The 14,126-nt window shown below is 40.8% G+C and overlaps 1 protein-coding gene and 1 non-coding gene across 3 annotated transcripts in view; one reads left to right on the plus strand and one right to left on the minus strand.

Moving 5' to 3' along the window:
- Positions 1 to 14,126, plus strand: part of ADGRA3 (adhesion G protein-coupled receptor A3) — a 97,065-nt gene that overhangs the window by 8,492 nt on the left and 74,447 nt on the right. The gene's annotated exons all lie outside the window — the stretch shown is intronic.
- Positions 12,725 to 12,843, minus strand: LOC120583006 (5S ribosomal RNA). Its single transcript, XR_005647697.1, has one exon. It is a non-coding gene; the product is annotated as a 5S ribosomal RNA (ribosomal RNA).

Genomic DNA, 14,126 nt, shown 5'->3' on the forward strand with positions numbered 1-14,126 from the left:
CAATTTTCCAGGTATGTACCTGCTCTGGAAATTTTTTTGTTTTGGTTTTACTTTTTAGTCTTTATCAGTCTGATCAGTAAAAAACAACAACAACAAAAAGAGCTTATTTTAATTTACATCTGATTATAAGTAGAGTTTAACGTATTTTGATGTGTCTGCAAAAGGGTCATTTGTATTTGGCCACCTTCTCTGTACATTTTTAGTTTCTAGCAGGTTATTTATTTATTTTTTTTCCAGCTTGACACTCTTGAGGTATTTAGAGACCAGTCATCATCTGATAATATATTTCTCTCATTATTTTCTTACTGCTTTGGTGGGAACTAAGGAGGCAGGGCTCTGGGCATCTTTGCCATATTCTTGACCTGAAGATTGACAGGCTTGTCCCGCAGACCACACAGGAGATTCCCGCATCAGGGCACAGCACTTAGCTGCTGGGCTGTGAGCCCCAATCAGCTCATATATCAGGCACTTGCTAGTTGTTTTTACCTCTTTGTCAATCAGTTCAAACTACTGGCATTCTTGGTCCTAGATTTAAATAAAGCTGAAAACATGCATGTTTTGCCCTTTTTTCTCTTCCCATATTTTGCCTCCTTAAGTTTAAATTGTATATTTGAATTGTGCGTATTTGAAATCTTTGGTTCCCGAGTCATCACCATTAGGGGGACCGGGGCAGATCTGTGGAATTGTATACTCCGCAGAAGGAAGGCTGAGTCTGCCATCACCTGCATAATGTCCATTTTAGCATTGTTACTAAATACTTTGGGTAGGTTGCTAGCTCTACCTGTATAAGTGCTGTTCCCATCTATTCAAGAATTGTACTTGTAGGCCAAGATGTCTCCCCAGAAGAGGAATGAGCACACACCCTACAGAGGCTGGGGAGAAGGAGAGGATCCCCTGGGTTATCTAAGCTCCCCCAAGGCCCCCCCATCCCTCCTCCCTTCAGCACAGGGCCTAATGCACCGTGTAACTGTGAATTAAATCCATTCCCTATGTGAAGACTCTTCTGAATTGGAAAACATGGTTCCAAATATGTGACTTGGCCTCACCTAGAATGTCAGTTCCACGGAGGTCAAACCTTTTGTTTTGCTTCCTTCTGCAAAGGTAGCCGCTAGAATAGCGATAGGCATTTAACAGGCAGCTCTGTGTTGGCCTCGTGTTGTGGCCAGATAGAGAGCAGGTTGTAAATTGTGTTGGAGGACACTGTGGTCTAAACCCTTGGATTTAATAGGAGGAAAGGTGGAGTGGCCTTAGAGGTGTGACAGTAATACAGATTTTTTAAATGCAACTGTTAAACTTTTCTTTCTTTAAGCCTACTTGAATTAAGTGTAATTATATTGATTCATTTCCCATCAAGATAAGATTTAAAAGCATTCTCTGTTTTTATTGTGCAATTCTTCCCAGCTCTTCTCATGAAAGAGGCAAAAGAGAAATTTACGGGGTGTGTGTTCATCTCCAGGGCCATGTTTGAGATGGGTATGCTTTCTGTTAGATTAGTCTTCTTTTTAACCTGTCGTTTGTTTGTTTCAAACAAGATCAAGCATATAAAACTCTCCCTGTATGACCAAGACTCCATGGGAATTCTAAAACCTTTCAGATACCATGGAACTTAAAGTCCACCTTGAGTAGACAATGCTAAGCTGACTCTTCCCTTGCTTGCGACCTGCTCCTATGTCATGTCTGCTTGCGTTGCTGCAGCTTGCGCATGAATTACTGTCATGCCGTTTGGAGTTACATATTTACAGTCTTCTTACCAATTTGTGAACTCTTAATGGCGATATTTATCTCTGTATCCTCAGCAACTATCACATAAACACTCAGTAAGTTTTTGTTTAAAGATGTTCCATTTTCTCTGCTATTATTTTTTTCCCCCTCAAATAGGACTAAGGAAAGAATCTGTGCGTTATTCTTAACACAAGAAGAATCTATCGTGGATAAGCTTGAGACTCTTCAAAGCAGAATACCCAGCCTTCAAGGTCAAGGCTTAAACTCCCACTCTTCGTTTGTGAAAAGTGAAAAGTATCTGTCTGTTACCCATTTTTCCTTCCTTTTCTTGATCCAGTTCTCTCTTACTTCTTGAGAAACTATCACTTACCTTTCTACATTTTAAACGTTCCCTCTAGTTTGTGATGTTTCTTTTCAGCATATGTAGATAGCCGTGCACTTTTTCCCTGTTAAAAAAACTCCCCTCCCCCAAGTACTCTGTTACAGCTCCTTATTGGAGTGGTCACTCTCCTTCCTTCATAATTAAGCTTCCTGAAAAGTAGTTTTAATCTGTTGTCTTTATTTCTTTGCCTCTGGTTTCAGTTTTAACCTAGTGCTGTCTAGTATCGGTCTAGATTCAAAAACATCTTTCATTCACCACTGCCTGTGTCTTTTTCTTCTTGTCATTTAGCTCAGTGGTCACCACAACTGTTATTACACTCACTTAATTATTGAATTTTGGCCAGTTCACGTGGTTTGGACTCAGAAACTCATATGTGGAAATGACTGGTTTGACTGGTTTCTCTGCCAGGACAGACTCCTGATGGGCAGTACCTCCTAGAAGATGGCCTGCCTTTTGAGGGAAGAACCTTGGAAATGGGTGTCATCTAGTCTGAACCCATGAGAAACAGAGGTTGCCTACTTGAGATTGTTGCCTGCTTAACCCTGGTTAACCGTTCTACTGTGACTTGATTTTTCAAGTTCCTTGCTGGAAAAAAAGTATTTGAGTTCTTTCTCTCCAGGATAAAGTCGAAAAACTTGTCCATCAGCTTAGTTCTAATTTAGCAACCACACACTGGGACGTGACTGTAAAAAACTTTGTCTGACTTTCCATTTTTTACGTTTGTAATATTGTCAAGTCCTTATGTTAGCGTTTCTATTTTTTCTCATTTTAGTGATTATAAAACCTATTAAATTGCAGGTTTCCAATTGTCACTGCATCCAACAATGAGAAAGGAAATTATGGAGGCCTTTTACATTCAGTAGGTGTTGGGCCCCAGACCTTGACCTCTAGGCCTATAATGCTCACTATTGTTATGTCCATAAAAATCACAAACAGCCTGAATGCTCACTGTGGAAGTAGGGTTGGGGGTAAGCCTTTGCAGAACAAAAGATACTGGGGACTTGTTTACCTTGACCCATTTCTTTAGAGGTCCCTGACTGATGGGAAAACAGTAACTGAGAATTCTCATCTGAGAATTCCTAGTAAGTAACTATTATGTCCTAGTAAGTAACTATTATGTCCTAGTAAGTAACTATTGAAGGAAAGAATTTTAACATCTCATTTTACTGTTATCAAGTGGTTGTGGGAATGACCAGAGGTGGTCATACTTAAGTCTGCAATGCAGTATTACCGATTATTAAATAGTCCTTTTTTTATCTGCATTCTTGAGACTGAAAATTTTGTCTGGGAATAATAAATGACCCGATCTCAAACATCAGCTTCCGTGCAAAGATGGAAGGAGTAACAACATCATTGGGAAGGTAGCTACATTTTTTTTTGTAGGTCTCTACAAAAAAAGTGAAAAGCCATGACACTCTAGCTCTCTTTTTAGGCAGGACTCACACCTACAAGTCAGAATTGTGCTGGATAAGCAGGGCATTCCTCCCCTGTATTTGAAAAGAAAATCAGAAGGAAGGAGACAGAGGAAATAGCAGTGAGACTGAATGCATACGGGGTCTCAAGTTGGCTTTGCTACCAGGTAGAATTGTGATCCTTAGCAAATCATAATTTATCTGGCTCTCTCCTGAATAGCAGAATGACTATTTCTGCTATTTCAGTTTTGAATTAGATTATCTTTAGGGCCTCTTTGACTGCTGAAATTCTGTGATCTTACATATCCCACAAAACCAAATCAAACCCAAATCAAATAAGATTTATTTTAAAAATCCACAGACTTTATGTGGACGTTTAATGAAACTCAAACCATGTTATTAGAACACATTGATTGTATTATGATGTCTTTTCCGGGGAAAGGGAGAAGGAAGTCCAGGTGGTGTGGAGGTAGGTGTTGGAGGTAGGTGTTGGAGGTAGGCGTTGGATCCCTTTAGTCCTAAGCTTCTGGCCTGCCTGGATTCTGAGCCTTGCATGCGTTTCCTCAACTGCTCTTAGCTCTAACTGCCCATCATTTGCAGAGACCGGCCCTCATTCCCTAGGGCTGATCCCACTTTGGGACCTTGTGCTCTCTTCCTGTTAACTGGATTTGTGTTTTTGGTCCCTGAATTCCTATCTTTATGATCTGAACACTCAAGGAGCTCTTGTAGCATTTGAACTCTGGTTGTCTCTTTGCATATTTCTATTCGTTTGTAACGGGAATGTAGATTTTTTTAACCCCCAGCTCATTGAGTTGACCTTGTCCAAATTTCTGAGTACCAGAGGAACGTGCAGCGTGGTTGTAACGTCTGGAAATGTAGATTTTTTTTTTTTATTAGCATAGTGAAGATATGTTCATGACTTACACACACACACACACACACACACACACACACAGATATACACATCTGCATATTTTTCTTTTCTTTCCCGATTTTATGGACATCCTGCAGATTCTACATCACAGTATTAATTTTTTTTTCACCTGCATCCCGCCTCCATCCCTTTACCTCTTTGCCTGTATTACCACATATTTATTATGAATCCTTCAACACCAGTGTTCTGGCTGATTCTGTTTCATAGCAGTTCCTGTTGACCCTCTACAGCTAACTCCCTCCCTCTAAGTGGGCACGCTGGTTTGTTGTCATGACGCCTCCACCAGTTGTAAAAGATATTTGGAGTCATATTTGGCTATGAAATCAATTCTGTAATCAAACCTGTGTGGCAAATAGATTTCTTGGTCTGCACTGGTAAGTTGGGTGTAACCATCAGGAGTGTGGTGTGAGCTTATCAGGAAAATGCCAGGACTGACTAATGATCCGCCATGAGCATGGGACCGGGGGTGGTGGCCCACGTGCCATTGTTTGCCAGTGGCCCTGGAAGCCCAAAACTCTGATAATGACCATATCATTTCTTTAGTTTTATAATCTTAGGATCATATGGCTTTTTGTCTCTATCAGGGTTCCTCACTATTTGAGAGTTTCAACAGCTACGTGGCCTAGCCCTAAATTCACAGTCTCGAGATTTCTTACCAGTAGGATTATTTAGGTTGCATACTTAGTCATATGCACTATCCTCGTGAAAAATAGTGATTTCACGCCTCAGTGATAGTTTCCAAAATGTGCTATCCAAATACCTTCTAATAGAGAGTGGCTCCCAGCTTTTGGACCAGGTGCCTAAGGATGGTATTTGGGGATGGTATTAGAGAAAAATGCCAATTCCCATATTTTAAGAACTCCTACAAATTAGTAGCAAAAGACATGATCCATTAGAAACGTGGGCCAATAAGGACAGGTAATGTTTGCCGAGTGTGCTAGATCCTGCCGTAAGTGTTTTAAGTGTTGTATTTGTTACTACTTATGTTTCCCAACCAGAGTTTATTGTTGTTATGATCCCTTTTGTGTGCCTGAGGAAGTGGGACATAGACGCTCATCAGTTCCCCAAGGTGATCCAGGAAGTGAGTGACAGACCCAGGGTTTGAGCTGCAGCTGCCCGATTCCAGAGTTCATACTCATCACCGGTGTGTGTTGTAATGGTCAAGGGATGTTTTCCTGACCTTCCCAGGAAGGGAAGACAAGTTCACAATGGAGAATGAAAATGAATGAAATTACGAGGTCCCACTTCCCACTGCTCCGATTCGGGTGCGACTAACAAGAGAACTTCGTAGGTGATGCGCGTACTTCCTGTCCTTCCCTGCTCCCCTCCACCCCGTGCTTTAACTTGGGAGCATCTCCGCTGTTGCCGTCCAGGTTCTCTCAGCCAGGTCCACCTGAGCAGAGGACCCACCCACTCTGTGCCTGGACTTCTGACCTGCAGAATTGTGAGCCAGTAAATGGGTGTGGATGTAAAGCATACAGCACTGAGTTAGTGGTAATGCGTTAGGCAGCAATAGAAAACTCTTACAGACCTCAGAGGGGTTAATTCTGTAGAAGAAGATTTTCTCTTTCCTGTCTGCCTTCTGGATTCCTACTCTTTTTTTTTTTTTTTTTTTTTTTTAATCAGCAAAGTCCAGAGATGTCTTCCATCCTGCCGTTCAGCAACAGCGAAATTGTATTCCCTTTGCATCAGTTATGCATCCCTCTGGTGGCACGTCACACTTAGATGCATGCGGGGCATTAGTCCTCGAGGTCTGTTTTTGTTCCCTTAATGTCACTCCCAGCACACTGTAGATGCTCAGATATAATCTCAGTTAATGAGACGTCCGTCCTTCATGAATTTCAGCTTCAACATCAGACTTAAAATTCTCGAAGAGCCTCATTCTGGTCCCAATAGAAAGCTTTCCATTCAATAAAAATACCAGATAAACTTGCTTTTATTGTATTCATAGATATGAAGCATCTAGTGATCTTTATGATGTACAGACACCTTGAAAAGTGGGCTCCCTGTCCTCTGGGAGCTGATGTGTTCATAACGTGAAGTGTTATTTAATAAACAGGTTTTCGTTTCTAGGCATTTTTAAATATAGCTAGTATGCCATTAAAAGCCTTTTAGTTTTTCTTAATGAAATGATATTTAATTTCATGTGAACTTACTGTTTAATGCTAAAGCAGAAAAAGAGATTATTATCCTTTTTATTTATGAAATTCCCGACTAAAGAATCTGAAATGATTATAAGAGAAACAGGCCTTAAAAAAAAAAGTCAGGTCTTTGATAAAAGTGCCTTGAAATTTGCAAGGTTTTTTAATAAACCATTTGAATAGTTAAGGGTGACCACGTGCCCAGGTCGACACCTGTTGTCTTACTGTAAATAGTAATGGCACCTCCTTTTATTCTCAGATATCCATTTGATGATAAATTATATTGTGACCCCACAGTAGTATGTTAGCTGTTGATATCTTTGACTTGCTCTTTCATTTTAAATAATGTTCACCTGTTGCTATCTTTGACTTGCTGTCTCATTTTAAATAATGTTCACCTTGCAGAGATAGAAGTTGGAAGTACTGTTGCATACAGCTTCGAGAAGGCAGACTCAGTGTACCGAACACTTCCCTAATTCATCCACTCTGTAGGAAATACGTTAAAACCAAAATATAAAAACACCCATGTTTTCATGTCTGTTTGAAACTTAGAGCATTTTTTTTTATCATGGAATTCAGAAATTTTACTAGAATGTGCCCAAATGTACCTTTTTCCCCTATTAGTTTGTCTGGCACATGTTTAATTTTACAAGTCTGTCTTCTAACTGGAGACATTCCTTCTGTTATTTTTTTGGCTGATCTACATATCCTTATTAGACATTAGTTTTTATTGTGCAAAAATATGCCTAACATCATTGTAACCATCTGTAAGTGTACAGTTCAGTGGCTTTAAAGACTTTCACCACACTGTGTGACCATCGCACCGTCTACACACAAAACCTTTAATCATCCCCAACACAAACTCTATGCCCATCAGATAGGAACTCCCTGGTCTACTTCCTGTGCAGACGGTTCCTTTTCTTTCCTTTATTATAGCCATTTTTCTACGTCCGTTCTTACCCTCGGGACTCCTGTTACTTGCATATGCTGCAGGTTTCGTCATGACTTGCTTTTCAGTAGTCACTGTCTTTGTTTTATCTACAAAATTTAAAAAGTCACCTCATGGTTTTCCAAAAAGTTTTAACTTTATATGTCGTCGTGAAATCCCTTGAGGTCGTCCTACTCGTTTCTCTCTGTTTTTGTGCAGCGTTATCTTATGTCCCATCTGATAGTTCTGTGTCATTACAAGTGGACTCATGGATTGTTCCCTCGTTCTCTCTGGCTACTGGGTCCTTGGAAGTGGTCTTGGTTTCCTTTGTCACCCCAGGGCCCCCTTCACAGATCCAGCCCACAGTGCTCTTGGAGCAGTGGTGACCTTGGGAGTGGTAGGAGGGCTCCGTGTCGCTCTCAGCCCCTGCAGACTGGAGACAGAGGCACTAGCAGAACCCACCCAGAGAATTAAATGATGTTGGATCCTCATGCTCTAAAATTTTGAGTTAATTGTTGGGAGTTATGGGGGCAAGATTTGCTTTTTTCTTTCTTTTTAAATCTTTCTTAATATTTTGAATGTGCAGCCAGAGTTGAGAGCCAGAGGTCTATACCAGATGTGGGCAGTCTTTTCTACAAAGGCTCAGGCAGTAAATATTTTAGGTGTACAAACCATACAGTCTCTGTTGCAGCTGCTTAACTCAGCCATAAAACAGTTCATGAAAGGAGGAACATAGCCGTGTACCAGTAACTCTTTATTTATAATAAGAATGTGTGGCCTGGAGTGTGCTGACCCCTGCTCTAGAGAAATTAGCATGGATTCCAAACCCGAAAGTTAGGGGGGATCACTTGATGGTTTATACCAGTGTAAAATGGCAGCACTGGATTCAGATCCAGTTGTCCTGACCAGCAGCCTCTGCTTTCAGATGACACACTTAGTCCTTGCATCCCAGGCAGCTGACAAGCATAGTTCATCTTTCTGCCACGTGGGTTTGGCAGGCCATTGTTACCACATAAAAGAGTTTCTTGGTTAGACAGATTTGAGAAATGCTCAACTGAAGAAATTTGAGTGTCTTCAATTCAGAGTGATAGTGTATACTCTGAAATTCTGAGAAGGGGGTGTGATCAGCAGGCAGTGTTTTCTGTTGCCTTTGGTCTCATAGCTCCTTGACAAGTGATTTCTTTGCATTCTTGTGGGTCTCTTGTTTGTGAGTAGCATTACACGTGTGTGCCATCGTCCTAATCTGTTTTTGTAGACTACCTGTACAATAAAATATTTATAACATATTGTCTCAATTTTAATTTTACTCATTTTTAAGTATTTTAAAGTATCTGTGAAGTTATGGGTTTGAACTAGTTTCTTTTTCTTTCTTTTTCTTTTTTTTTTTAACAATATGTTAAAATAGAAGAACTGGGAAAAAATGTTCACCAGCCGCAGTGCTGTGAGTTAACGGTTCGAAGAGACTGGTCTGGCGGAGCAGACGCCGTTGATCCTGTAAGAAGGCAGCACAGCGGCCTGGTCAGCAGCAGGTGCAGCTGGATAGGAACATGTAGGTCTCAGCTTCACCATTTTCTGGTTGTGAGGTTGCCAGTTGCTCGGATCTTACAGAGTTGTCATAAGGGCCTGCCGTCTGTGCTGTGCCGCATGTTCATTCACGTGTGTGTTCACAGGGCCCTGCATTTTCTCTCTCAGACGTACCCAGGATGATTTACAGATGGGGCATTAAGTGACTGGGAGGTTAAGGAAACTTGTCCAAAGTTGTGAAGCCAAATCCTAGCGTTACGATTCAAGTTCAGGTCCTTTGTCATCCAGAGATGACCCTCTGTAATTGCACCTCAAGCTCAGTAATCACTGGGGCAGAGCAGAGAGACCGGAAAAGTGATCTCAAACAAAAAGTTGGTTAGAGTTGCCAGGTCAGGCATCAGAACCTCAACTTCCTCCCAGCAGGCCAGGCTCCTGACTCCCTTGCTCTGCATTTGGCATTGGCTGTTAGACAAGGATGATTGTAGCATTTAAGAGTGAGTGTGCTCAGGGATGCCTGACTGTTTTACAGGGAACCTGGGGCTCTAACTTTGGTTAATATATGAGGTATTCTGTTTTAACAGGTGCCTTGTGATTAAAAGTAATCAGTCTGTTAAGTGAAAGGTGGTCGAGGTTTTGGCAAATTCATAAAGGAAAACATTAGCCTCCCTGCATGAAGGGGCAGGGATGGGCTAGAAACCAAATCTGCCTCCTAATCATTTATCCAGAGAGAAGGTCAAACAGGAAAGAGACCTCTACTTTTGGGAAAAGAACACTTTACCTCCCCCTAAGTATACATCGAAGCATGTTTGTTTACTTTTTCTCCTTTTCTTCCAAAATCCTGTTGAAAATGACAGAGGAAACGTAAAAATATGAACAGACCCATTACTAATGGGGCTGAAAAATGAGGTACTCCAGTGGTCCAGAAGCACTGAGGACATTGTAGAATAAATAAAGCAGATGGGATCAGATTGATGGTGAAACTGCACAGTAAAGGAGCTTACAGCCCTGTAGAGACAAGAGCAGAAATAATGAGAAAAATGAATTTTCTTAACAGGATCCTGGAAGAATCCCAAGAATTGAAACTATAGGGAGTGGCAGCAGACGTTGGTAAGGAACTTTCTCAGCCCAGAATTAATAAGCCTGAAACAGATGCTTTCGTTCTGTTTTCAGTGAGTTCAGCTCAGCAAGCTTGATGGTTGGGTTTGCCTCTGTGACAAAACCATTTAGCTCGTTTTCCAGTAAACTGGGAGATTTGGCAAAGCAGAACACTGGTGGGTGATCATAGGCAGAAAGAAGTTGTAGGGGACCCCAGGTTTCTTTGTTAAGTATGAGAAAGTAACCAGGCGTCATCAGGCATTTGAGAGGACATCAACAGAATGATTGGGGAAACGTTAAGACAAGAAAAATGTAATTCCTAGTCTCAGATCCAAGAGAACAGCAAATCCATAAAGCAGGAGCGTCCGTCGGGGACGACTGCTGGGAAGAGGGGGTCTCAGGTTAGCGGTGAGGTTGTGATGTGAGGCAGCTATGGCGGAGGCAGGAGGTGGGATCGAGAGCAAAGTGGGAACTGCTTAGGACTTAGAAAATTAGTTGTCTGGAAAATCGAGCAGAAGATTTCTTCTAAAATTCAGAGCCCAAGGTTTACGATGAGAGTTATGAAGCAGAATTAAGAGGTGTGGAGGATGGGTCTAGGAAATGAGTACCCAGCTGAGAAGCAGATGAAGAAGGAAAAAGCAGCCGGCATTTCTGATTCTAAGCTGCTGTCAAAATCAGATTCCTGTTTCCAAACAATTTACCAGCGAGGGAGCCGAGAGAGTACTTTTATGATCTGGTTTCTCTAAAAATGTGTATTTATTTTTCTCATACCACAAAATGCCTCTCCTTCAGAATTTCAGTTGACACCAGCCTCGTCATCTAGAGCTGCTCTGTGTCGCTTGACCGTTCTTGTTCTGCACGGTGTCATTTTAACATAAAGCTTTTTACACTGAAAATAATTTCAAACTTACATGAAAGTTAAAAACCAGAATCATAGGTAGAACTCCATATATTTTTTTACCCAGATTTATTAGATTTTGCTATTATTAACATTTTACACCTTTGCTTTATCAGTTTTTATCTTCCTGTGGACGTGATAAATGTGTTTTAAATCATTTGACAGTACGATGCGATATCATAACCCACTGCTTTTTATAAAAGTGATCGTGACTTTTTCTTTTGCATCTTTAGACTTGATAAAATAATTTGATCATCTGTGAAGATGGTATTTTGCTTGTACTTTTTCCTTGGTTAATTTAACAAGTTTTTTTCCCTCTTTCCAAATTTAATCACACGTCACTGGAAGTTTAACTGCTTTCCTTATAAACTAGCTGGCAGCTTACGAGAGACGCGAGCTGCTTGAGTGATTATTCTTCACGGCCCACGAATGAATCCCACCAGCCTCTCCTAAATGTTAAATTCTGAGAGATTTAACATTTCTGCTGCCTTTCATTACGCTGACTGCCATATAATATGCAGTCTTTTGTTACACAACTTTTTTATTTCAGTGCCGTATCGTCTAAAACCTTAATGTGTAAACATTAAGCCATAATCAAGGATTCCGACTTAAAATTCAGCCACAGTTTGTGTATATGCCAACGCTGACACTCACGGTTAAGTTCATAACTTATTTTTTTTCTTAGCAGCTGGAAATTTCCTTTGATACCAATTTTAAGGTGGTTCTAATTTTAGGAAGGTTAAAATGTAGGGGAAAAAAATCTTAGGACACTATATGCAGTATTGAAAAGAGAAAATGAGACGTGTTCTGGTAGAATTTTTGATTTTCCTCAGCCCCGAATTTTCCTAAGCCTCAGAAAGAAGAAAGCATGAGAGTGGGGCCGAGATTTATAACTTCTGATTCGTGCTGCTGGACATGATAGGTTTTATATTATTAATTTCCAATGGAGGGATTTTTGACCATAGAATCTTAAACCCAGCTGTATTTTTCATTCTTTTATTGAATAGAAAAGATGTGAGCATTTTGTCATTTGGATCCTCTGGGAAGCACATGCCAGGGCGAGGTCGTAGTACAAGATTTTTACTGAGGGAAATATCTGAAAAACCAAGGGGGATGGGGCAGAAGCGGGCATGGGAAACCTTCGGATCCAGATGCAGGTCTCGCACCTGTGAAAGAGGACGGGGAAGGAAAGGCAGTTGGGTAGCATGGGGTAGGACGGGCCTCAGACGAAGTTGCAGCTATAAGAAAGTCTTGGCCAGCCCAGCAGGAAGCTCTGGCACAGAGATGACCCTTCTGGGAGTCCGTCCCATGGTGGGATTGGAGAGACCTCTTACTTACCACTGCTGTGCTCAGTCTGGGCTGGCTTGGCCTGCAAAGCGGGTGGCCTCTGCTGGGGATCTGAGGCAGGTGCTCTCCACAGCTGCATCTGGAGGCTGTTAGAGAACTGCTCTCCTGCACAGGGTCTCTCTTGAAGAGGGATCTGAGCAGCGCATCTCCATAGCCACAACAGTTACTTTAACTCTGTCCCTTTGAGTATGAACCTGGGCAAATTACTTTATTTTTTTATTTATTTTTTACTTCGATTTATTTATTTATTTATTTTAAGGGAAGCAACCCTTGGCTGACCTCACAGATTGCAAAGGCCTTGTCAGTTTACAATCCCTTATTTTTTTTTATTTTTTTTTTTACGCCTACAGCACCTGGTCTTCCTAGGTGGTCTCCCATCCAAGTACTACCCAGGCCCGACCCTGCTCAGCTTCCGAGACCAGACGGGATCGGACTCTTTCAGGGTGGCATGGCTGTAGACACAAGTTAGTTTAACTTGCAGATTTTTGTCGTCGTTGATTTGGGGAAAATAATACGACTGCTACCATTGGGTCCTTATGAGTGACTGAGTGTATCCTTGTAGGGAAGAGTGGCTGCACGATGGAATCACTCAAAAAAGTTCATCGTGTTCTTTTTATTTTTTTTTTATGGGAACATGGTGATGGTCACCATCTCTATACTTTATGAGTTGGAACTTGTCATGGGAAACATGGTAAATACACAAATGCCCGGATAGAGTTATTCCCATTGATGAGAAGTGCTGTTAAAACAAGATGATATGACAAAGTGAGGGCAACACATTTTTCGACACACAAGAACTAAGGTATCCCTCCCAGAATTTTTTTCTGCAGCAATGAATTGTTAAGAAGAAGACACATTGGTGAGCAAATTAATAATACTTAGGACAAAATGGGTGTAATTGCCAATGATGGCATGTGGAATTAAATGCAATTTTAAAATAGAGAGTATTCGAACTGATGGCGAGTTTTGAAATCCAGTAGATAATCTCTTATTACTTGCTAAGAAGAATTAATTTAGAAATCAGCACTTGATACTCATTTATTTCCCTGACAACAGAATAAACTGGGACAGCGTATGCTAAAACAGGAGTCGACAGATTGTTTTTCTATACAGGGCCATGTAGTAAATATTTTAGGCTTTCCTGGCCAGGCAGTCTGTCAATGCCATCATAGCATGAAAGCCACCATAGAAGTGTGTAAACAGACGGGCATGGTGGAGTTCCAATAAAACTTTAAGAACATTGTCATTTGAATTTCATATAATTTTCGTGTATCATAAAATATTATTCTTTTTGATTTTCTTTTACTCTTTTAAAAATATTTTAAAAACCATTCTTAAGAGTCTATGGTCTGTCTGGAGAACAGATGGAGGGTTGGTTTTGGCTGCCCCTCCAGGAACTAGTTTTCATTAGTGGGATAAATGAAGCAAAACACTAAAAATTTATTTTTATGGAGTTACCATTTCTGATTTTAGCTTATCACAGGTGATTCTAAAGGTTTAGGCCGTGTGTCCGTTGAGATTGGTGACTCAAGCATAGCCTAGCTGTATTGTCCATTTTTCTTGTACTTGATAAAGAGGTAGCAATAACAAGTATTATTCTCTATGATAAATCTAATGTACAGAATCAGATTTTATTACTACAATTTGTATTACCTGAGCAAATCAGAAATGTCAAGGGATAGAAACTTTTAATATGTAAGTGGCATGCCTTCAGTCTTCAGTCTGTCTTTGATCTTTCTGTCT

This window comes from Pteropus medius, unplaced genomic scaffold, assembly GCF_902729225.1.
Source record: "Pteropus medius unplaced genomic scaffold, Ma_sr-lr_union100, whole genome shotgun sequence".
Taxonomy (NCBI): domain Eukaryota; kingdom Metazoa; phylum Chordata; class Mammalia; order Chiroptera; family Pteropodidae; genus Pteropus; species Pteropus medius.